At 41.0% G+C, this 22534-nt stretch overlaps 1 pseudogene; it reads left to right on the top strand.

Moving 5' to 3' along the window:
- The window catches only part of LOC148028115 (putative 1-acyl-sn-glycerol-3-phosphate acyltransferase 5), a 47887-nt pseudogene extending 26227 nt beyond the window's left edge, over positions 1 to 21660 (top strand).
- Positions 21661 to 22534: the final 874 nt, after the last annotated feature.

Here is a 22534-nt window from a genome sequence, read left to right as displayed (position 1 = left end):
GGATACCTAACTCTGGTAGACCTGCGCAAAGTGGGTTCACTCCCAGGTGCTCTCAAAACATCCCTGGTCTTCCTTACTCCAGGTGTAACAATAGAAGGAATACCCAACTCATCATCAATGCTCTGTTCTGAGCCATTGGATTCACCATCCACATAAGAGTGACCTGCATTCACATCAAACATGGGCTGATCAACCTTCTCTTTTCCTTTTCGTGATACCTGCATACCACTATCTGCATTGCTTTGAGAAGATTCTCCTGATCTCAATCTACCTGTCCACGGTGAAGAATGTGAACCACTGCTAGAGGACGCTCCAGGTCCACTAATATTTTGTGACTGCTGCTGTGAATTCTGTGCAGCATTACCATTTTGTGCATCTACATCATCAATCACATTTACTGCTTTATACCAGCTACTCATCTCATAAAAAACAACATCTCTGCTCACTGTAAACTTACGAGTAGAAGGGTTATAGCATCTATACCCTTTTTGCTGCAGAGAGTAACCAATAAAGATGCACTTCTCAGCTTTTGGATCCAACTTGGATCTCAACTCATCTAGCACATGTACATAGGCAATGCAACCAAAAATTTTCAAATGAGAAATATCTGGTTTCCTACCAGTATACCTCTCCTCTGGAGTCATTCCATGTATTGCTGCAGTGGGAGTCCTGTTCATTATGTAGACTGCTATAGCAACAGCTTCAGCCCAATAAAAATCTGGCAAGTCTTTTTCGTTGAGCATGGCACGAGATACCTCTCCAATATGCCTGTTTTTTCTTTCTGCAACTCCATTTTGTTGTGGGGTATGACTGCATGAATATTGCTGCTTTATGCCATGCTCCTGCAGGAACCTTGCAAACTCATTTGAGAGGTACTCTCCCCCTCCATCTGACCTTAGGCATTTTATTTGCAGGCCTGTTTCTTTTTCAACCATAGCTTTAAGAGTTTTGAAATGCCCAAAAACTTCACTTTTCTTTTTCATAAAATACACCCAAAAATTTCTGCTATAGTCATCAATAAAGCTGACAAAATAATGACAGCCTCCAAGAGATGCAGCTTTAGTTGTCCACACATCAGAGTGGATTAATTCCAATGGCTTCTTACTCTCTTGAACATGTCTAGGAAATGGTTTCCTTGCCTGTTTTCCAAACTGACAGGCTTCACATACCTTATGCATTTCTGCAACCTTGAATTTCGGCAAACCTGCAACAATATTTTGGGCCTGCATTGATTTAAGTCGCTGTACATTAACATGACCAATGCGTTTATGCCAGATATCAATATCTGCAACTACATCGGTCCCATGTGCAAACATTGCTGCACTCAATTCAGACATGTCTGCATCCAATGTAAACATTCTGCCCTTCTTCTTCCCTTTTGCTATCAAGCGACCTTTATTTTTCATATCCTCAACAAAGCATCCATGAGGATTAAATCTGACTTGCAAGCCCTGCTCAACCATTTGACCAACTGAAACCAGATTCTTGGTGATATTCGGGACATGAAATACATTGGACAAGTATTTCTTTTTCCCATCCTGCATAGACAAAGGAATTTTTCCAATCTGCACAATAGGATGTGCAGTATCATCACCAGTCTCCACAAATCCTGGTTTTTCCATTTTTCTTGCATCCTCCATCCATTCTGCATGACCTGTCATGTGGTTTGATGCACCTGAGTCAACATACCATACATCATTTCTTTCTTCTGCACTTGTCACAGAATTGTTCATGTGCTGCACCATAAACAAGTGCTCATTTCTGTCATCACCCTGTCTACTAGAAGATGCATAATTCCCTTGTTGCAGTTTTCCATTCATGATGTCATTCTGCTTTTTATAGCAGTCTTTAGCCATATGACCCATTTTACCACAATAGTAGCATTCAACATTACTGTTTGCATTTTGGCCTCTTTGCCATCCACCACGACCTCTTTGGCTCCCCCTGCCTCTAGAGTTACCACGTCCTCCTCCATAGGACTGGTTTTCTTGAGTTTGCTGTATATTCTGATTTCTGCCACGGCCTCCAAATCGGCCTCCTCTACCTCTGCCTCTACCTCTTCCAGCATTTGAGTAGAAGACAGCTTCTTTTGAAGTTCCTCCTGAAGAAGATGCACCACCATTTCTCTGTTCCTCAGAAATTAGAAGAGCAATCAACTCCTCAAAATCAGGAAATCTTTCACGAACTGAAATGGATGTCCGAAACTGTGCATAATCCTTTCCTAGACCATTCAAGGTCACAGAAACTAAATCATCATCTTCCACTGGTGACCCAATGGAAGCAAGTGCATCTGCAATCTTCTTCACCTTCATGTGGTAGTCGTTGATGCTCATATTTTCTCTTTGCACATTGTGCAACTCTTGCTTGAGCTGCATTTTCCTGGCTTGCGTATTTGTGCTATACATTTTTGACAAAGTATCCCATGCCTCCTTTGGCGTACTTGCATCCTGAATATGCACAATCATAGAGTCTGAAATGCTGATAGACAGCCAATACATAACTTTCCTGGCCCTCTCATGCCATGCTTTAAATGCCTGCATTTGCTGTTGATTGGGAACATCAGGAAGAACTGGTTCTTCTTCATTTCCTGCAACAAATTCCCAATATCCTTTTCCCATAAGGAAATTCGTCATTCTAAACTTCCATGCTTGGAAGTTGTTCTTGTCAAGCTTTTCAGTGACAATCTGTGAAAGAGAATCAGATGCCATTACAGAAGACTACAAAAAATTCTGTCACTGCAAAAACCACAGCTTCACCCTCACAAGCGAAAATCTGCAAAACTGGCGAAAGTGGTATTTGACCACACAGTCACTTCCTAGTGACGATTTTGCATAAACACGAGCCAAGGATGATTCTGAAACTCCCAATGTCTCTGCGCACAAGCATACGATGCAATTTCTACAGTAACTTTTCACCGACCTGTAGAACAGTGGCTGCACAACATAAAACTGGGCCTTTTCCTGAGTGCGTGCAGAAAACTTCCGCCTCCAAAACAGGCCCCAAAATGGCCTCAAATCAAAAAAATAAGGTCGCCATGGGCTAAAGCCCTCTCCCGCAGCATATACTGCCCTCTTGCTTCACCGCGAAGGGCGTCTCAACCTGAGACAATGCACTCCTGCACTTTCCGGCTGTGCTACCTGCAGAGATCTGCTCCCAAAACAGAAAATGAAAGCAACACTGCTCCTCTTACCAGAACACCGCGAGCTTGGCTTGCTTTCTTGAGCTCCTTACCACGAACAAGGCTCTGATACCATGTCAAGATTGTGGGAGAGAAGGAAGGAGTCTCGCTTGAAGCTTTCTTGCTTGCACAATGGGGGAAGACACACAAGGGTGGAGGCTGAAAACAATTTTCCTCTTCTTAGTTGTGTAAGCCAAAAGAACTCAAGTATAAAGAAATAGAAGAACCCTCTATATGGGTCTCAAACCAAACTCAACTAACTAAGGTGGCATACTAACTGAGCCACGAACTAGAGTAGATAAGGATAGCTATCATGTAGCTATTATTCATGGGCGGTATACCAACTGCGTCTGCAACTGACAAGTCGGTGACATAAGTACACAACGGTCACCCTGGCGTATCACGAGTGGAGCTCGATATCTCAACAGAAGATGCATTTTCTGCTTTTTGGTTGTAACTTGTTTCTCTTCTCATCTGGAACATGTGCATAACATTCACATCCAAAAATTCTGAAATGTGAGACAGATGGTTTCTTACCAGTGTAAGCCTCATGAGGTGTTTTTCCCTTGAGAGCCTTTGTATAGCTTCAATTTAGAATGTAGACTGCAGTATTAACAGCTTCAGCCCAAAAATTGTTAGGCAATCCCTTGCCCTTTAGCATGCATCTTGCCATCTCCACAATGGTGCGATTCCTACGTTCCAAACATCGTTCTGCTGAGGTGTGTGAGGCGTCGTCAATTGATGCTTGATCCCTTTGCTCTTGCAAAAGCCTTCAAACTCCTTTGAGTTGAACTCACCACCACCATCTGTTCTAAATTTCTTCACACTTTTCCCTGTTTCATTCTCAAAAAGTATTAGCCATTCTTTAAACTTACCAAAAGCTTGAGCCTTATCACGAAGGAAGTACACCCACATCTTCCTACTGTAGTCGTCGACAATCAACATAAAATAAGAAGATCCCCCCAAGGCCTGTGTAGGCATCTTACCACACAAGTCAACATGCACCAACTCTAGAAGAGCCTGTGCTCTATTCTTGCTTTCTTGTGGAAATGCCTTTCTTTGTTGCTTGCCCATCATATAAGCTTCACATGGTTCCTTCAATTCAGTTATTGTAGGTAGGTGAGCAACCATACCTTGCTTTTGCATCTCCTTCAATACTGCAAATCCGATGTGTCCAAACCTTTCATGCCAAACCTTACTTGTGCCCACTCCAGCGGTGGCTGTAAGAGCACTTAGCTCATACAGGTTGTTCCTTCTTTCTCCTTTGCCAACAATTGTGCCAGCACTATCAATAATTTCTGCACCTGTCTTCTTGAATCTCACTTCATGACCAAGATCCATTATGGCAGCAACTGATAAGAGATTTCTCCTGATTTCGGGAACATACAACACATTTGAAAGCTTTTTGACTTCACCATTTGCAGCAACAAAAGAAATAGTACCTGTGCCCGCAGCAGGGCATTTAGCATCATTTCCAACCGTCACAGTGATGGATTCTTGTAGAGGCTACATAGAACTGTATAGACCTTTCTTGTTGGTCATGTGACGGGAGGCCCCGCTATCCAACACCCATGAGTCAGTGGTAGATTCTTCTTGCGCTGAGGAGCACACTTCCTCAATGGTTGCCATGAGTAATTCCAACTCTGCTTCAGCCGTATTGGCTGTCTCTTTCCCTTTACTTTTAAGGGTACCATTCTTTTCATCCGCCTTCTTGACACGACAATCTGCAATTGCATGTCCTTTCTTCTTACAGTAGAAGCACTCTCCTTGAAACTTCTTCTTGCCGCCCTTCTTCTTTTTGTCACCATCATTTTTGGTGGAGGAAACACCTTTGCCTTTTGCATTGGCAGAGAATGCAGCATCTCCATTGTTGCTTCCTTCTCGGGCTTTCAGCCTCAACTCCTCCTCCATTAATAATGCACAAAACTCCTCAAAAGTCAAAGCTTGAGGTCTCACCTGAGTATTAAGGGCAGTTACTAGTCCATCAAACTTTTGTGGACAAATCCGAAGACACCTCCAAGCTAGCTCTTCACTAGTCTTTTGTATCCCAGCGCCAGCCATCTGGTCGCGCAGATTCTTAATCCGAGTGATGAATGCTTCAACCGTCTCTCCTTCAGCAAACTTCTCCGCTGCTAGTTGATTCTCCAAGTTTTGAATCCTTGTTTGGTTTCGTGTTTCATACTGACTCCTTAGTACATTCCAAGCATTTGACGCTTTGGTTGTATGCTGTATCAGAGTCAAAACACTATTAGAACAGCTTGTAACTAAGGCACACAATGCATCTGCATTCCTTCGTTTCCAAGCTCGTAGAAGATCTGCATTCGGAGGAATCATCACACTAGGATTTGATGGGTCGGGGGTAGGCTGTGGTTCTGCGTCAGTCCCCGCCACAGTCTCCAGAAGCTCATAAGAATCAAGTATAGTTGTAATTTTGAACTTCCACAAGGTGTAGTTTGTACCATCTAACTTGCCTTCGCTGAAGGTTGGTGGACGAATCCTCAGTGTTTGAATAGCCGGTACAGCAGCACCACCTCCTGCATCGCTTCCTGATGCGCCAGAACCGCTTCCAAGAGTCGACATAGTTTCTCTTTGCTGTTGAAGCCTTTTCCTATTGCACGCTCTCCGATCTCTAGAGCCCCTTAGGCTCTGATACCATGTAAAATATTACACGGTGCAGTGAACAGAATCTGAGAAAGAGATAGAGAGTACACAATAGATAAGAGGAGAATCAGTAAATTCTTTAACTCCAAACAACTGATACAAAGATGGCTCTGTCCACCCGTGCGCTTCCACTGTGTGAAGCTTAGATGGCAATCTAGACAGAATATAGGTGAAGAGCTTAAGGCTAGCTGGAATAACAACTCTGACTGGGTGAAAGATGAGTGTCAGATGGCTGTGAAGGGGTTTAGCCTTTATAGCTCGTGAAGGTTGTTAGGTCGGCCTGTTGACGACCTACCATATGAGCCTCCACTAGTCGGACAGGGAATATTCCCTTTACCATCGGGCCGGGGGCGCTGCCCCCGGACCCCCGCTAGGGGGGCCGCTGGCCCCCCTGGGACCCCCCAGCCAGGGGCTGCTTCCGCGGCCCCCGGACCCCACAATAGGGGCCCCTTTTAACTCCCTTACGCCGCAACTCGATGCAATGTGCCTCGAGTTGCTACCAGCTTAACCACTCCGTCTAACCCAAAGATTAGACCCACAACAGTCACCTTTTTGCCATCCGGTCACATAGACCTCATCTGATATACAAGTCAGGACTCAACCAATGTCCAGGCTCACATTTGGCTTCTCCTCATAATGGGGGCCTTACAACTTTGAGCACCATGGATCATTGGTAGCACCTAATGAGGGTGGGGCATTGATCATATCTAACAAGAGCTTCTTACCCGTTACTTGCTTGCTGGACCTTCCTTCTTCTCCTTCACTTCAACCTTTGAAATCAACCTCACTTAGTGGCACAGCTCTAATACCATGTCAAGAATCACATGATGGGGTATTTGCTTGAGCTGTTGCGCCAAACACACACTATATACACAAGAGGAAGCTCACTCAAGAACACAAGAAGAGAGATGGAGGCCAAAACGTTTTCTTGATGGTTTTTTCTTCTTCTTCCACACACTATACGATGTACACAAAGTATAGATAAGATACAATATAAAGGAAAGTTGCCTACTAAGTCACACAGTGTATAACCGACTACACTAATCGACTGGCACTATGTCTTTGCCACCTGTAGGTAGGTGTAACAAACTAAATATAATAAGTGATAAGTCAATGGCCATGTGAGTATCATAATGACCACCAACGTGGTAAGTGTAGACGTGGGGACCCGTCTAGCCAGGTGGTCCATCATCAATGTCCGCACGTGTTGAGCTTGCCATCTCAACAAAAAAGACCAAAGGATGGAACTTTATGTTGGAAGGAAGGACATGATTGATTGAAGTTGGAAGAACAACTTATTTTGTGAACTCTCTAGAAAGTACTAGAGTGGTTGAGAAACAACAGAATGTGTTATTTTTCATTCACCGGCAAACATTCCCATGACATTCACCCCCTCTTAGCATGCACATCCTTCGGCATGTGCCACTTCTTTGGATTTTCAGTAATTAGAGAGATCTTCATTTGTCATGTCTTCTTCTTAATCTTCTAATCCTTCTTCTTCTTCTATGTCTTCATGCTCTTGGATTATATCCAAGTCTTCTAACTCATATGTTGAACTTTGTCTTCATTTGAAGAGCTTGAGTCTTTTTCCAGCTATGGGTATCTCCATGCTTCTCCCATCCAATTCACCCAATAAATATCTGGCATTGTCATGCACAATCTTTACCACGTACTGGCCAAACCAATGCTTTACCATCTTCCTAAAAGCATTGGTTTGATTGTCTAGGTTGTTGTCATAGACAAGCACCCATTCATTTTCTTGGATAGCTCTTCACCGAAGTGGATGTTGCCTATCAATTTTTCTTTTGTTCTTTAGTCTCACTGTTTTTATCTTCTTAGTAGCCACTTGAACATCTTCAAGCCTTCTTTCTACCTGCCATATGTGCAAAGTCAGAAACTCTTCTCTATTGATGCCTTCCTCCCAAGGTAGAAAATTCCATGTGAGAATAGATTCTTCAATCGGCATAATTGGTTGCTGCCCATGCATAAGTTTAGATGGCATATAGCCAATTACAGTACTGTAAGTAGTCCGGTCAGCCCATAATGCAAAAGGCAGCATTTTAGGCCATTCTCTTATCTTTCCTCTACAAGAATTTGCTAGAGCTTTGAGAATAGGTTGATGCCCTCTCTCATTTTTCCCATTTCCTTCATGATTGTAGACTGATGTCAAAGCCAACTTAATACCCAATTGAGCAAAGAAGTTGCATGCCTCATCGGCATCCAACTCTCCTCTATCTGTGGTTACTTTGCCGACACATCCATATTTGCAAAATACTTCTTCAAGCAGAAAGTGACAAACATCTTGAGTGGTCTTGGTTATTAAAGATTTATCTTCAACTTGATTGATTAGATCCTCTCTTGCAAGCACTAAATACCGCATATTCCATATCCCTGTAGGCATGGTTACAAGATTAATAACCCATCTATAATATATAGACAAGGGATAAGTTGATTGTAACCCATCTCGATACTTAACCATAGAGTACATCTCACACACATAACAGGTTTCAACAAGATGCTCTATGTCTCGATACATGCTCTGCCACCAGTATTTTTCTTTGACTTTAATAAAGGTTCCCTATATGCCTCTATGGCCAACCCACAAACTTTCATGAAATTCCTTCATTACCTGTTGTTGCAATCTTTTCTTACCTAAAACTCTGATAGGTGCTCCTTTCTTCTTCTTTATGTGCTTCCATAAATGCCCATCTTTAAGGAAAAATCCATAAGCTTTCCTCTTAATGTGCTTGAACTCCTCATCACTCCAAGTCTCCTTCTTCTTCATTGTGCTTAAATATTGGCTGAAATCTTCTTCATAATCTTCTTCAAGGAAATGAGCTAGAACTTGAGTAATGCAATGAGCATGCTAGCTTCTAGCTGACTACCCTTCTTCCATAGGAAAATCTGTAATCTTTGCTGTTGTTTCTAATTTACATCAGTACCTTTTTTTGTTCTTGATGTACTTAATGATGTACCATTAAAAATATTAGCTACACTTGTTGTTTTCACCTTTGGCCCTGTATATGTAGCAGTTGAAAAGGTATTATCAGTAGTCATGGAATGAAATTCATCAAGTATACTCTATTCAACTTCACCTTCTTCCATCACCTCCTCGTCATTGTCATAGCTTGTGTGTGACAACATGTCAGCAACAACTAGATTCTCCTTTCCTGCAATATGCTTTAATTTGGGGTTGAGATATTTAATATATGCAATCCATCTTAGCATAGCAATGTCAGGTGTAGAGCAATTGGCAATCATACCCAAGAGTGGAAGCCAATCACTTTCTACCACTACGAGAGCACCTATAAAGTATTCACGATCACACTTTAATGCTATTACAACTCCCCACAATTCCCTTTTTACTTGTGTGCACCTTTCTTTGACGTTCATTGAGAACCTTTGCTCCAAAATGAATTGCATATCTCTTACGTTCAAGATCTACTTGGCCAATAGCCCATCCTATCCCAATGGGACTTGTATCCACAGTAAGGATGATGGGTTGTCCAGTTGAATAATTAGCCCTTTTGAGAGTGGGGGTTGAAATTAACAGCTTCTTTAATTTGCATATAGTGAGAGTATACTCTTTACCCCACAAGAATCTTTTTCCTTTTCTTAATAATTGATAAAGATTTTCGGCTATATGAGCAAAAAGTGGTATCCATATGACATAGAATACACATGCATCAAGAAATCTTGTCACCTCTAAAATATTTGTGCATTTTTCTTGCATTCTATTGATGGCAACTATCTTGATTGGTGAAGGTTTACGTCCGTAGGGACCACACAGATGTTCGACCACTAGGACTTCTTCAACTCCAAAAATTGATTTAGCTCTACAAAGGGTGAGATGAACCTCTTCTACCCTTGTCAAAATCCTGTCAAAATCACGAATATGGTTAACTACAAATATCTTGCAGCCATGTTCGTAAAGCTCCTCATTCCTTTCATAGACTTGGCATCCCTTGATAGGTACATCATCAAGAAAAGGAAAGGTAAGCTATGGAATAAAGTCCCTTATGACTTTGTGCATGGCGTTCATCATATCGGCCCCACATAATTTGTTGCACCTTGTGGTAAAGTACACATGCGGACCAATCCAAGAGGTATCTTCATTGTGGTAATGGCTCAACTCTCTAATGAAAGCTGAAATTGGTCATATCCTAAATATAGGTCACCCATGGAATAAATTGCTCTACCTGCAAAAGCTTCATCAAACTCGTCAACAATTGGACCCGAACCAACATTTCGGATTATGACTCCATTAACAGACTGTAGATCTTGAATGAATCAATTTGAGTAAGGTGCTGAAGAAGGTTCTAAAATCTTCATTCTGATCTTTTCATTTAGAAGTTCCAATAATTTGGGCAAATGCACCCTTGGAACAGGAATACGCTTGAGGTTCCAAGGCACATGTGGAACCGTAAAAATGACCATAGGGACCACAATATTTGGATCCACACAACCTATTTCACTTGGTTGAAATGCAAAAGCTTTACCATGTTTCAATAGCATTTGCATAAAAGAGTGTTTTTCAGCTGATAAAAGAAAAGAATTATCACTTATTTTGAGCTCTTTCATACTTTTCAATGTAAACTTGTGACCAATGTTGGTAGGATCATGAAGACTTGGCTGATTTGCTACCTTATCAGCCAGCCCTTCACTTTTAGGAGGTAGTGGGACTGCCCACACTGACTTGACTTTCTTATCCATTGTCTCATATTTTGTCTCCACTTGTGCTTTAGCCTTGTTGAGAGAATCGATATCTTCCTGTTCAACAAATTCTTGAATTGTTTGATAAAATCCAATGTACATACTTCTATGGACTGATTTTCACTAGAAGATATAGGCCTTATATCGACGTTAAAAGCGACGAAGATGTAAATAACAAAATTTTCTCCCATCGTCGCAAAAAGCGTCATTATTGGAAATGCCATAGAACAGTCGGTATCAGCGTCATTATTGGCATCGGTATCAGCGTCGCATTTGCGACGCTGGTACCGACGCCAATAACGATGCTGATACCAACAAATGTGACGTTGATACCAACGCCAATAACGACGTTGATACCAACGCTCTGTGATGCTAGTAACGATGCCAATAACGACGCGAGCAGTAAATTTGCGACGCTAATAGTGACAATAACATGGAAAAAAATTTTGTGTTATAGCACTGTGTGCTTTATTTGGGCCATACAAAATAGTTTCTGCACTATGTACAATGCTTGTGTAAACAAAAACAAAGTATACTGAAATCATAATACGGATACATGAAATAAATACATAATCGCATAATGAAAGTGACTGGTACAATCATGACAAGATATCACTACTACATAGAAAATGTCTACATAGATCAGGCGACCAAAAAAGAAAGGTGTGTGAGCTCCAAGGATCCAAGGGCGAGCTACATATCCTCGCCATCCGAAAGCTTGTCTCGCTCGCAAAGAAGCATCGAACAAACTCTGCAAAAAAAGAAACAACAACATATCAGTTCACCATACAATAATGTATTCTAATTAAACATGGTAACTACGGACAAGAAAGATGAGTGACTTATAGGGCTGTAGCGTCTATACAATCGGTTGATCAATGCAATGAGACCGTGCCTCTCTGCATATCGAGTCTCAAGGCCGGTCGGATCGCGATTTGTAATAGAGTGCTGTAAAGAAAATAAAATACTAAATGTTAGAAACATGATTGTTAGTACAAAGGATATTGTAAAAAAATAAACAAGCAAAACAAAAGAAAAACTTACAAAGTCCTCCAAATATGTCATGTGGCTGCCACTCCCAAGATGATGGACCACTCTGGCCTCTAGTGGTACCCTCGCCGCCTCACGCTGCTGACTCTAATGTCCTGGAGAATATGTAGCCTCCTCCCTCAATCGGCGCGCCAGTCATCCGCATCTAGCCACTTGGGCTTTGCAGCCCCACTCTTGAGTGCCTTGAGTGCGTCCAATCGTCTGTGTGACATATATGCACGCATGCAGTCCATCATCCAACCCGTAGAAAATCTATCTACTAAGGCTGGAACCAGAAACTCCTCATGCAAGGATGCTACTATGTAGTCCTTGCTCCCCTCTAGTATGTTCTTCAAATGATCTAAGACGTTGTGCTGAAAAATTTGTTGGTACAACTCTCTCATGCGAGCCATCACCCTCCTCTCCTCATCATTCATGATGATGGCTCCTAACCTATCATCGACTAGATAGGCATATCCCCCTGGGGTATGCCTAAGATGGGCTCTCTCCCACGTGAGTCCATGCTCCTAGACATATCCAGGAGACCTCTGTGCATCCGGTGTACGGACTGGGGTAATATCTGTCGGAGTGGCACCCATAGGGTGCCACCCGTAGACGGTTGGAGCAAAAGCCGGAGTAACTAGAGTAGACATCCCCACAGGTGTGGCAAATCCTAGAGGTGATGCAACTCCAACAAAATGACGAGACGGAGACACTGCGTTCGTGCCTCCACAGCATCCACCTAAGCCTGAGCCATGCTCCTTGAAACCGCCACAAGAGCGAGGGAACCATTACTTGTATGGCAATCAATTCAAGGTCCAAAGTGATCATAGGATTCTTAAGTATTTTCTTACTCAGTCCAATCTTACTCCTAAGCAACGTCGGTGGGTAGCTACACTACAGAATTATGACTTTGACATCACTCATACGAGGGGCAAAGACAATATAGTGATGACTGATTCTCTTTCTCATATGTAGGCTTGCAAAGTTTCAGCTATGACTGAATTGCAAAATGATTGGATTGAAGAACTACAGGAAGCTTATCTTTTAGATGAAGAATTCAACCATATTTTTTAGAAATTGCAGTAAGGTCTTATGGAAGAAAACTCACATTATTAGTTCAAAAATGGCCTTATTTGGTTGAAAGGCAAGGTTGTCATTCTTTGTACCTCTTCTTTTACACGAAAAATTATGGAGGAACTACATTCTTCGCCTTTAGCTAGACATTTAGGAGTTTTCAAGACATATGACAGGATCAATAAAAGCTTTGGACTGTGGAAAGATGTCAAGGACTTTGTCATGAAATGTATGCCTTGTTAGTAGAATAAGGACAACACCTATAAGCTAGGAGGTTTGTTACGGCCATTACCTTTTCCTACAGGTAAGTGGACTCATATTACTACCACAAGAAGGGATGGAATAGTATATATGTGGTGGTAGATAGACTTACCAAGGCAGCCCATTTTATTCCAACCAAGATCCAATTTACTGCCTCTCAAGTGGCCAGTCAGTTTATGGAGCAAATTTTTAGACTACATGGATTACTGCAGGTGATTGTTCATGATAGGGATTCAAATTTTATGAGTAACTTTTGGCAGGCGGTATTTACATCTATGGGCACTAAATTGGCTCCATCTATGGCCTATCATCTTGGACAGACAGAAAGAGTTAATAGATGATTGGAGACTTATCTTCACCATTTCTGTTATGATGTCCAAACTTCATGGGATTCTTGGTTACACTTGGTTGAGTTTTCTTACAACAACTCTACCCATGCTAGTATTAGAGTTTCACCCTCCTTTGAGGCTCTGTATGGCTACAAGGTGCCCTTACCCATAGTCATCTTTAATGAAAGGATCAATCCTCATGGGAAGCAAGAGTTGGAAAGAATGCAAACCCTTCTTCAGCAATGTAAGATGAATCTTAGGAAAGCTCAAGACCAAATGAAGATGTATGCTGATGAGAAGAGGCGGCCTTTAGAGTTCCAAGAAGGAGAGTTGGTCTTACTAAAGGTGCCCAAGTCTAGGTACTCTACATTAAAAGATGGATCTAGTAATAAGCTTGCTCACAGGTTTTATGGCCCCTACTGGATCCTTAAGTGCATTGGAGCCTTGGCATACAAATTAAAGCTTCCTTCTTCCACAAAGATTCACAATGTCTTTCATGTTAGTCAGCTCAAGCCTTTTTATGGTGATCCAGTGGATATAATTGACGAGCTGCCACCTATTGATGAAGAAGGTCTTATTCAGTACATCACAGAGGCTGTTGTAGGTCAGCATGAGAAGAAGCTTCGATCTCATTCTATCATGGAATATTTGATCAAATGGAGAGGTTTACCACCTGGGGAAGCTTCTTGGAGGACTGATTGTGTATTGGATGAGTTTCCTTTCTTAAGGGATACATTAGTAGGAAGCCTATTGATTATGGAGCTAGTTTTGGGCAAACAGATTCAGGACAGCACACTGTTTTAGAATAGCTTTTATCGTGCCTAATTTTCAGAATTAAGCTGTCTACATGGTCTTAAAGTAATCTTCAAGAGCTTCGTTTTGATATATGGCACGCCTCATTTGGACACTTCTACTAGAAGTTATGGCAGATTTGGTCCATTAGGGTGTGTTTACACAACAAGATGTCTACTTCATTTTGATATATTATCTATTGAAGATTTTATGGCTCCATATACTTTTGAAGTATTCTAGATCATATATATAGCTGAGGCCTACTCTTGTTCTTCAATTTTAGTCCATATGTTGGTCATTTTTCATTCATTTTTTCATTTGTAAAGCTGTAAAAATAGAGTAGTACTCTGTTATATCCATCCTTTCCTAGTCTTTCAAGTTTGTTTTTTAGGACAAAATTTTTTGGGAAGGGATGGATTGTAAGAAGCTGAGAATAAGGATTTAGTATAAAAATAATATTGATGTTATGCCATGTCACACTGACATTGGTATAAAAGGAGAGGACATGTAAAATTTCATATCTTTTTGACACATTAATACAATAACTGTCCTTCTCTCCCATCTTGCTCACAACTTCTATGACTTCTCTCTCTTTCCTATCTTTCTCTCTCCAATTCTAGTATTTCTCTCTCCTCGTCACTCTCTTTTTCTCTCTTTCTGTATTCTTTCTCTCTCTTCTGCAGTCTTCTATCTCCTCTTTCTCTCTCTCTAGTTCTCTCTCTGACATTAACAATTTCATCAAAGGCAATGCAAGCAATGAAAAATTTCTCACAAATTTTCTATAAAAGCTGACAAGGCCTAAGAAAGAACATAACTCATGCACATTTTTAGGGATTGACCAATTCAAAATTGCATCTATCTTTTTAGGATCAACGCGAATACCATTAGAAGAAACGATGTGACCTAAGTATTCAATCTGGGTTTGGAAAAATTGACTCTTGTCAGGGTTAGCATATAATTGATTCTCTTTTAAAAATTTAAAAACTAAAGATAGATGTTCACAATGCTCATTCTCATCCTTACTGAAAGCCAATATATCATCAAAGAAAACAATCACACAATTCTCATACTTAAAAAATATACGATTCATCATACGACTAAATGTAGTTGGTGCATTGGTCAAACCGAAAGACATAACAAGAAATTCATAATGACCAAACTGAGTTCTAAATGTAGTCTTAAAAATGTCAGGTGTATCCATGCGCACTTGACGATATCTAGATTTGAGATCTATCTTGCTAATAATAGTGGCCCCTTGTAGTTTATCCATAAGGTCGTCTACCCTAGGGATTGGACATCTATTCTTAACAGTGGTTTTGTTTAGGACATGATAGTCAATGCATATCCTATAGGTATTATTTTTCTTTTTAACTAGTAGGATAGGTGCACCAAAAGGAGAACTACTGGGCCTAATGAGTCCTCGACTCAACAATTCCTCAACTTGTGCTTGGATTTCTTTTTTTTCAATCTGATTGTGTCTATAAGATGCTTTACATGGTGGCTGAGAACGTGGGATTAAATCTATCTTATGGTCTTCAGGACGTGTAGGTGGTAAACCAGGTGGTAAATCAAAGGCAAAACAATCTTTAAATTGTGAAAGAAATTGCGAATGCTTAGGATGCGTCTGATTTTCCTTAGCTTCAATTTCATTCACCCATATTAAATATGATTTACTACATTTTCTCAATGCACGTTTAGTTTGTGTGTGACTAAGAAGTGGAAAATTATCAAAGGTGTGTAATTCATGTAATGTGATTTGTTTCCGTTAAGATGAATTTTCATGAAATGTGTGGAATAATCTATGTCAAGGTTATATTTGTGACACCAAGGCATTCCTAAAATAATATCACTAGCTTGTAAAGGCACAACCAAGAAATTTATGCGATCAACATAATCACCGATTTTAATCTCTAAATCATGCACTTCTTGTGTACCATTGTATCTAGTGCCTAAGAATGTAGCCTTTATGCGATAATGAGTTGGAACAATAGGTAAATTCAATTCTTTTACCAACTTTGCGAAAATAAAATCATGCGTGCTTCCATCATTATGCAAAACAATCTTTCCTTGACCATGCACAACAAAACATTTCATTGTTAATAACGAATGAGGATTTGGCATACCTAGTAAAGTATCTAAAGCATCACCGATATCATCATCATCTTTAGTGAAGTCTAGCATATCTTCATGGTCCTCATCTTCAGTTGCTCCCAAGTGATTGATTTGAATAGCTTGCTTCTTGGACTGACAGTCCGCTGCTAAATGTCTAGGTCGATGACACTTGTAGCAAACCATAGGCTTTGCTTTGGAGACATTATTGGTAAGGGCTGGAAATTTGGGTATATTGGGATTTGCTGGAGAGAAGGCTTAAGGTTTGAATTTGTATTTGATGGTAAAACAAGAGGTCGAGTCCAGGGTTTATGGAAAGAAGAAGGAGCAAAGTGATTTTGATCAAGTCTTCAGAAGTTAGAATTGAATTGCTTTGTACCAAAGTTACCATTAATTGAAAATTCTTGCGGTCACTTTTCTTGTACACGAATTTTATTGTTTGTATCATGTGCTAAAGAAATCACATCCTCCAAAGTCTTTGAATTGAACATATTCACTTCCACATAGAAGTGACCAAACAAAGCGGACATATACTTGTGCTTATGGGTCGCCTCAGGAACATCTTCAAACATTCCAAGTTGAAGTAAGGCACTCTAGAAATGTTCAATGTATTGCGGGACGGATTCATGATCTCTTTGTTGTAGGAGATCCCACTGTTTGATAGTTTTCTCATGGAATTGAGGTGGAAGGAAATTTTGCAAAAATTTCTTTTGAAAGGCTTCCCAAGTAGAGGGACAATCAACACTCTTACGGACAATAGTCCACCATAATGATGCTATGCCTGCTAGATGGTTAGTGATACATTTAAGTTTATCTTTTTCAGCATAGTGCTCTTTATGAAAATAGTCGTCAAACTGACTAACGAAAGCAAGAACAATTTTGCCATCATGTTGCCCATTAAAAGTATGAAATTTAAAATTTCTTTTGCTTATCTTGGCCTCTTTCCTACGAGCCTGCGCATTGAGTGTTGCATCAATAGTACATCTAATAACATCTTCAAGTTGCAATCTGTCTTGATCGACAGTGGATTGTTGAAGTGTAGCCAATTGTGCCTGTAAGTTTTGACATGCCCTTCACTCTTCTTGAAGCTGCATCATGATTAGATCCAATTTTTGCTCCATAGTTAGTTGTGGCAAATCGGCTTCGCCCATAAAATCGTCCATGTGATGATCCGACATTCTACAAAAATCTCAAACAACCTCACACACTGAAAATCTTGTTAGAAGGATGAGCGTAGCTCAAATTTGGGTTTACAAGGCTTGCTTTTTAAAAAAAAAGGCTTTTGCTTTTATGATCATGCTTTTCTCAGGTACGGCAATTGAAAACAATCTTCTTCCAAGAAAAATAGTCTTCCGTATAGACTTTGCACATGACAACCTTCTTGATGTGAATCCACTCAATCAAGTTGTAGGTGGAAATAGGGGCTTGCTGAACTTCAAAACCGGTTTGGAAATACCACAGTGTGAACACTTGCTATGGAAGGGATTGATAATTGAAACGTTAAGCTTTAGATAAGATTAGTAACTTTAAGATTTTTAAAAAGCTTAATGATTTTAAAAATTTTGGCATAGGACGATGGCATGTTCTTGCTAGATTCGATGTCGACGAGTTTATACTTCCACCACAAATTGTTGAATTGTTGAGGCTTATGCCTCTTTTAAGCTTATTGAGCTTATAAACTCAAACTTCATAAACTTCTTGTTTGCTTTGCTGTCAACAAAAATGACTTGTAAAGGAATTTCATGAGTGGTCCTCCGCCCTCTCTAGGAGAGGTCCTTTGAGAGATCAGAGGGTACAACAAGGGGTTCTTCACTACGCCAGGAACATGCCTGTGTTGTCAGTTCCTCTCGCAAGACACCTTGTAGAGCCTATTCATTCTATGAGCTTTGCCTTTGCACTCTCATGGGAGTGTTTACCCATGAATGAAAAATAACACTTTCTGTTGTTTCTCAACCACTCTAGTACTTTCTAAAGAGTTCACAAAATAAGTTGTCCTTCCTACTTCCATCACTCTTGTCCTTCATTCCAACATAAAGTTCCATCCTTTGGTCTTTCTGCCTTAAGTCATATGTTCCCACCTTGAATAAATACAATGTCATGACTACCTTGAAGTTAAAACCCACTCTACTTTGCTTCTTTGACCACAAGTTATAATAAGTCATGTAAATCACCAAGAATAAAATATGATGTAAGATTGGGTTGTTGGAACTCTAGCCCTTTGATTCTGCATTGTAAGCTTCTTTGTCACTAAGCTTGAATGGAAAAACCACTCTCTTAAGCTTCTTATAATTCTCCAAAGTGTATTTGGTCAACCTAGTGCACACATGACATTGTGCAAATGACTTAACATGACTTATGAGACTTTAATAAAATCAAGAATCTCTATGATAAGAAAAGTCTAGTGAGTCAGATGTATTGGCTGAAGCAGCTTATGGATCTACGCATGAAGGAGAATGTGAGTATGTCTGCTCACTTGAGCCAGTTCCATGCTATACTCAAGAACTTGACTTCGCAGGACATCACTTTTGCAGAGGATGTCACTCCTCTTTTCTTGCTTGGTACTCTTAATGAGTCATGGGATGTATTCCGCACTGCGTTATGTGCCTCTACTGCTACCTTGAAATTATCTGATGTTGAGAGTGCTCTTCTGCAGGAAGAGGTTAATCGTAAGAATTTGGATACCTCTCGTGTGTCGCATGCTATGACAGTTAGAGGCAGGAATGATGGGTATAGAAAGCATGGCAGTGGTAGTGTGGCCGTGGACAGGATTCTCAAAAATCTCGGTCCAAGTCTTGTGGGAAGTCACGTAGCAAATCCCATGGCAGGAATGCAGATGTTACTTGTCACCATTGTGGGAAAAATGGCCATATTAGGCCACAATGCCATGAACTGCGCAATGAAAGGCGCAAAGATAAGGGGAAAGACAAAGTGCATGATAAGTCTTCTGATCGCAGTATAGTGCCTGCAAAGTCTAGTGTTAAAATTGAAGAGATCAATGTTATGCAGCCTGAGGATGTTGATGATGATTATATCCTTGCAGCTTCTTCTAGTTCTTGGCAGGTGACGGAGGTACACTCTATGTATGCACAGTGTTGGCTCTTGGACTCAGGTGCATCCTTTCATGTGACACCTTGCCGAGAGTGGTTTCATTCATACCGTATTGTTTCGGGTTCTATGCACTTGGGTGATGACAGCTCTCTTGATATTGTGGGCATTGGTGATGTTAGGCTGTAGTTTCCTTCTAGCAATAGTTTTGTTATGTAGGATGTACATCATGTACCTGCTTTGACACGCAGTCTCCTGTCAGATGGACAGCTTGATGATGCATGTTATCATGTATCTTTTGGAGACTCTGCATGGAAGATCACTCATGGCAGACTTAAGATTGCGAGAGGTGCCAAGGCTAGCAGCCTCTATCCCTTGATTGTATCTGCTTCTTCCCTTGATCATGTTTTGTTTGTGGGTTCTATCCCACATGTATCTCTTTGGCATGCCCATTTGGGCCATATGTCTTTGAAGGGAATGAAAATTCTTTCTGGTTTGTAGTACTTACCGCCCCTTGATTATGCATGTTTTGATTCATGTGAGCATTGTCTTTATGGCAGGCAGACTAGGTCTACACATAAGAAGTCTGGTAGGCCATGCATGAGTGAGCCCTTGGCATTGGTACATTCGGATGTCTATGGGCCCATGCCTTGTCAGTCTATGGGTGGTGCCAAGTATTTTGTTACTTTCATAGATGATTTTTCACGAAAATTTTGGGCTTATCCCATTAAGCTGAAATCCGATGTCTTGGCTGTGTTTCAGAGATGTCTTGCATTAGTTGAGAACCAGTCTGTGTGTAGGCTAAAATAACTAAGGACAGATAATGGGGGTGAGTATGTCTCATGTGCTTTTGAGCAGTTATGTGATGAGAGGGATATTAAGTGTCACTTGACTGCCCCCTACACCCCCCCAGAATGGTTTGGCTGAGCGGATGAATAGAACCATCCAGGAGCATGTACGCAGTATGCTTAGCCATGTAGGCCTACCACAGAGCTTTTGGGCTGAGGCAGTTAGTACAGCTGTGCATATCATAAATAGATCACCTTCTAGTGGTTTGGATTTCTAGGTTGTAGAGGAGGTATGGACTGGAAAACCTCCCTCTAATGCATTTTCCTTGGTTATGGGGATGCAACGAGATGGATTACCGTCTCTGGGATCCGCAGGCACAGAAAGTCATCCATAGTCATGATGTAGTCTTCCATGAAGATAAGATGTATCGGTAGCCTGAGAGAGTTTTTGAGATCCGCAGGGTCATATTTTAGGAGGAGCCGAGAGCTCCCACATAGCCAGTTGGACAGCCTACAGTTGCAGCACATGCTCATGGTCAGGGTGTTGGACAGGCAGCTGAGTAGGCAACATAGCCTACCGTGAGATGGTCTACTAGATACAGATGTCCACTTGATAGATTTTAGCCCTCGATGCATTATGTCTTGGTTACAAATGCAGGAGAGCCTTTCACTTATGATGAGGCTATGCATAGGGGTGACAGTCACTCCTGGGAGAGGGATATGTAGTCTGAGATAGACTCCTTGCATAAGAATGAGACTTGGGATTTGGTTTCCTTGCCTACGAGCAAGAAGGTTTGCGATGCAAGTGGGTGTACAAGCTGAAAAGTACCCCTGGACACCCCAAGCTGGCATACAAGGCTAGATTGGTAGCAAAGGGTTTTATGTAGAAGCATGGTGTGGACTTTGATGAGGTCTTTTCTCCTGTGGTTAAGATGACCACCTTGCGCTTAGTCTTGGCTTTGGTTGCTCAGCTGGACTTGGATTTATGCCATATGGATATCAAGATGGCTTTCTTACATGGGGACTTGCATGATGAGATTTATATGGAGCAGCCTAAGGGCTTTACAGAACTTGGCAGAGAGCACCTAGTGTGAAAATTGAAGAAAAGTCTTTATGGCTTGAAACAGGCACCTAGGGAGTGTTAGAATATCAAGCTTGCACTATTATCCTGTCAGTATGTATGATCGACATTAGCTGTGTCTAGCTGTATCAGCACAAGTGTGGGACATTAAATAAGTCGGTGGTCTTAGACCCACTGTGAATGGTCCTATGGACCTTAGTACTATTGTATACACTTATATTATGGTAGTAGTCTAAGTGATAATAAAAAGAAATGAGAGAGAGCACTCTGCTCTGACGGTTGTCTCTTCACTCTTGTCTCTGTCTCTGAATCTCAACATGGTATCAGAGCTCCCATGACTGGGCTCTATGGAGTGCATGCGGGAAGAAGATCTGAAGATTGACCTGCCAAGGTTGAAAAGAGAAGAAGGGTTGTCTACCATTGTCTTTCTGAAGGTATGCATTGGTTTATCAGGTCTCCATTTGGCTCAAGTATTGGTTGAGGACTGTCTGGCTCTTGTCTGGAGCATCTAGAGGTGCTATTGATCACATTAGAGAGGGCATTAATCAATATGAAGATCAAATGCTGCTGTTGTATACTCCTGGGCAGTCTGCGTGATTGCGCCAACTGACATAATGGATCTCCATGGCTTCTTGTGAAGGCAATGATTAGTACTAAAGGCATCTACAACTTGGTTGTACTCTTTGGAAGGCACTTCATCACCATGGCATGCTGGTACATGATCATGAACTCATCTAGGAGTTTTGAAAACTAATTACAAACCTAGAACAAAAGCCTGAACTGCTGTATACATAGCATATGCAACACATTGGCAAGAGCTTTGAGCTCCTTGGCATGCTCAAAAGGAGCTATTGGAGCACATACATGCTATGCAAACATATGTATTGGATATTATGCTTGAAAACTGAAGGTTGTTTACAAAAATACTCAGATTTGGGAGTATTTACTTGGATGGAAACTGTCATTGAATAGGGCAGCATACACTAGAGTCCTCCTCAAGATTTGAAGCCATTTGATGAGCATTTTGAGCTCTACTGAAGTGAGGGTTCATTCAGGAAGCATATGTACTGAGGTTGATGCATTTGGGTTGCATTTTACTGATAAAATATTCAAATCTAAAATTTTATGATAGGCTGAAAACTATCATAAAACTGTCATCATCATATAGTCATTGCCTTGAAGAAGTACATGCTTTTTGTTACCTATAGGGAGTTGTATGGTACGGGATATGACTGTTGAATGCTATAAGCATTGATATGAGCATTGAAGGCTCTTAAAAACTAAAATTTGAATCTAGAAACAAATGTATTCACTGGGTATTGGCTGGCCATAAACAGTGAATGCATTATATGACATTGTCTATTACAGATAGAGTGTCTGCGGATGCTTGTTTGGTCATGTATTGACCTGTACACACAGTGGCATATATATGAAGTGGTTTGAGGATCTCTTGGGCTGAAATACATCTTGA

The sequence above is a fragment of the Lygodium microphyllum genome, chromosome 12 (assembly GCF_053477565.2).
Source record: "Lygodium microphyllum isolate KBCC chromosome 12, Lygodium_microphyllum_v1.1.10, whole genome shotgun sequence".
Classification (NCBI taxonomy): Eukaryota; Viridiplantae; Streptophyta; class Polypodiopsida; order Schizaeales; family Lygodiaceae; genus Lygodium; species Lygodium microphyllum.
This window is presented reverse-complemented; position numbering and strand designations above follow the sequence as displayed.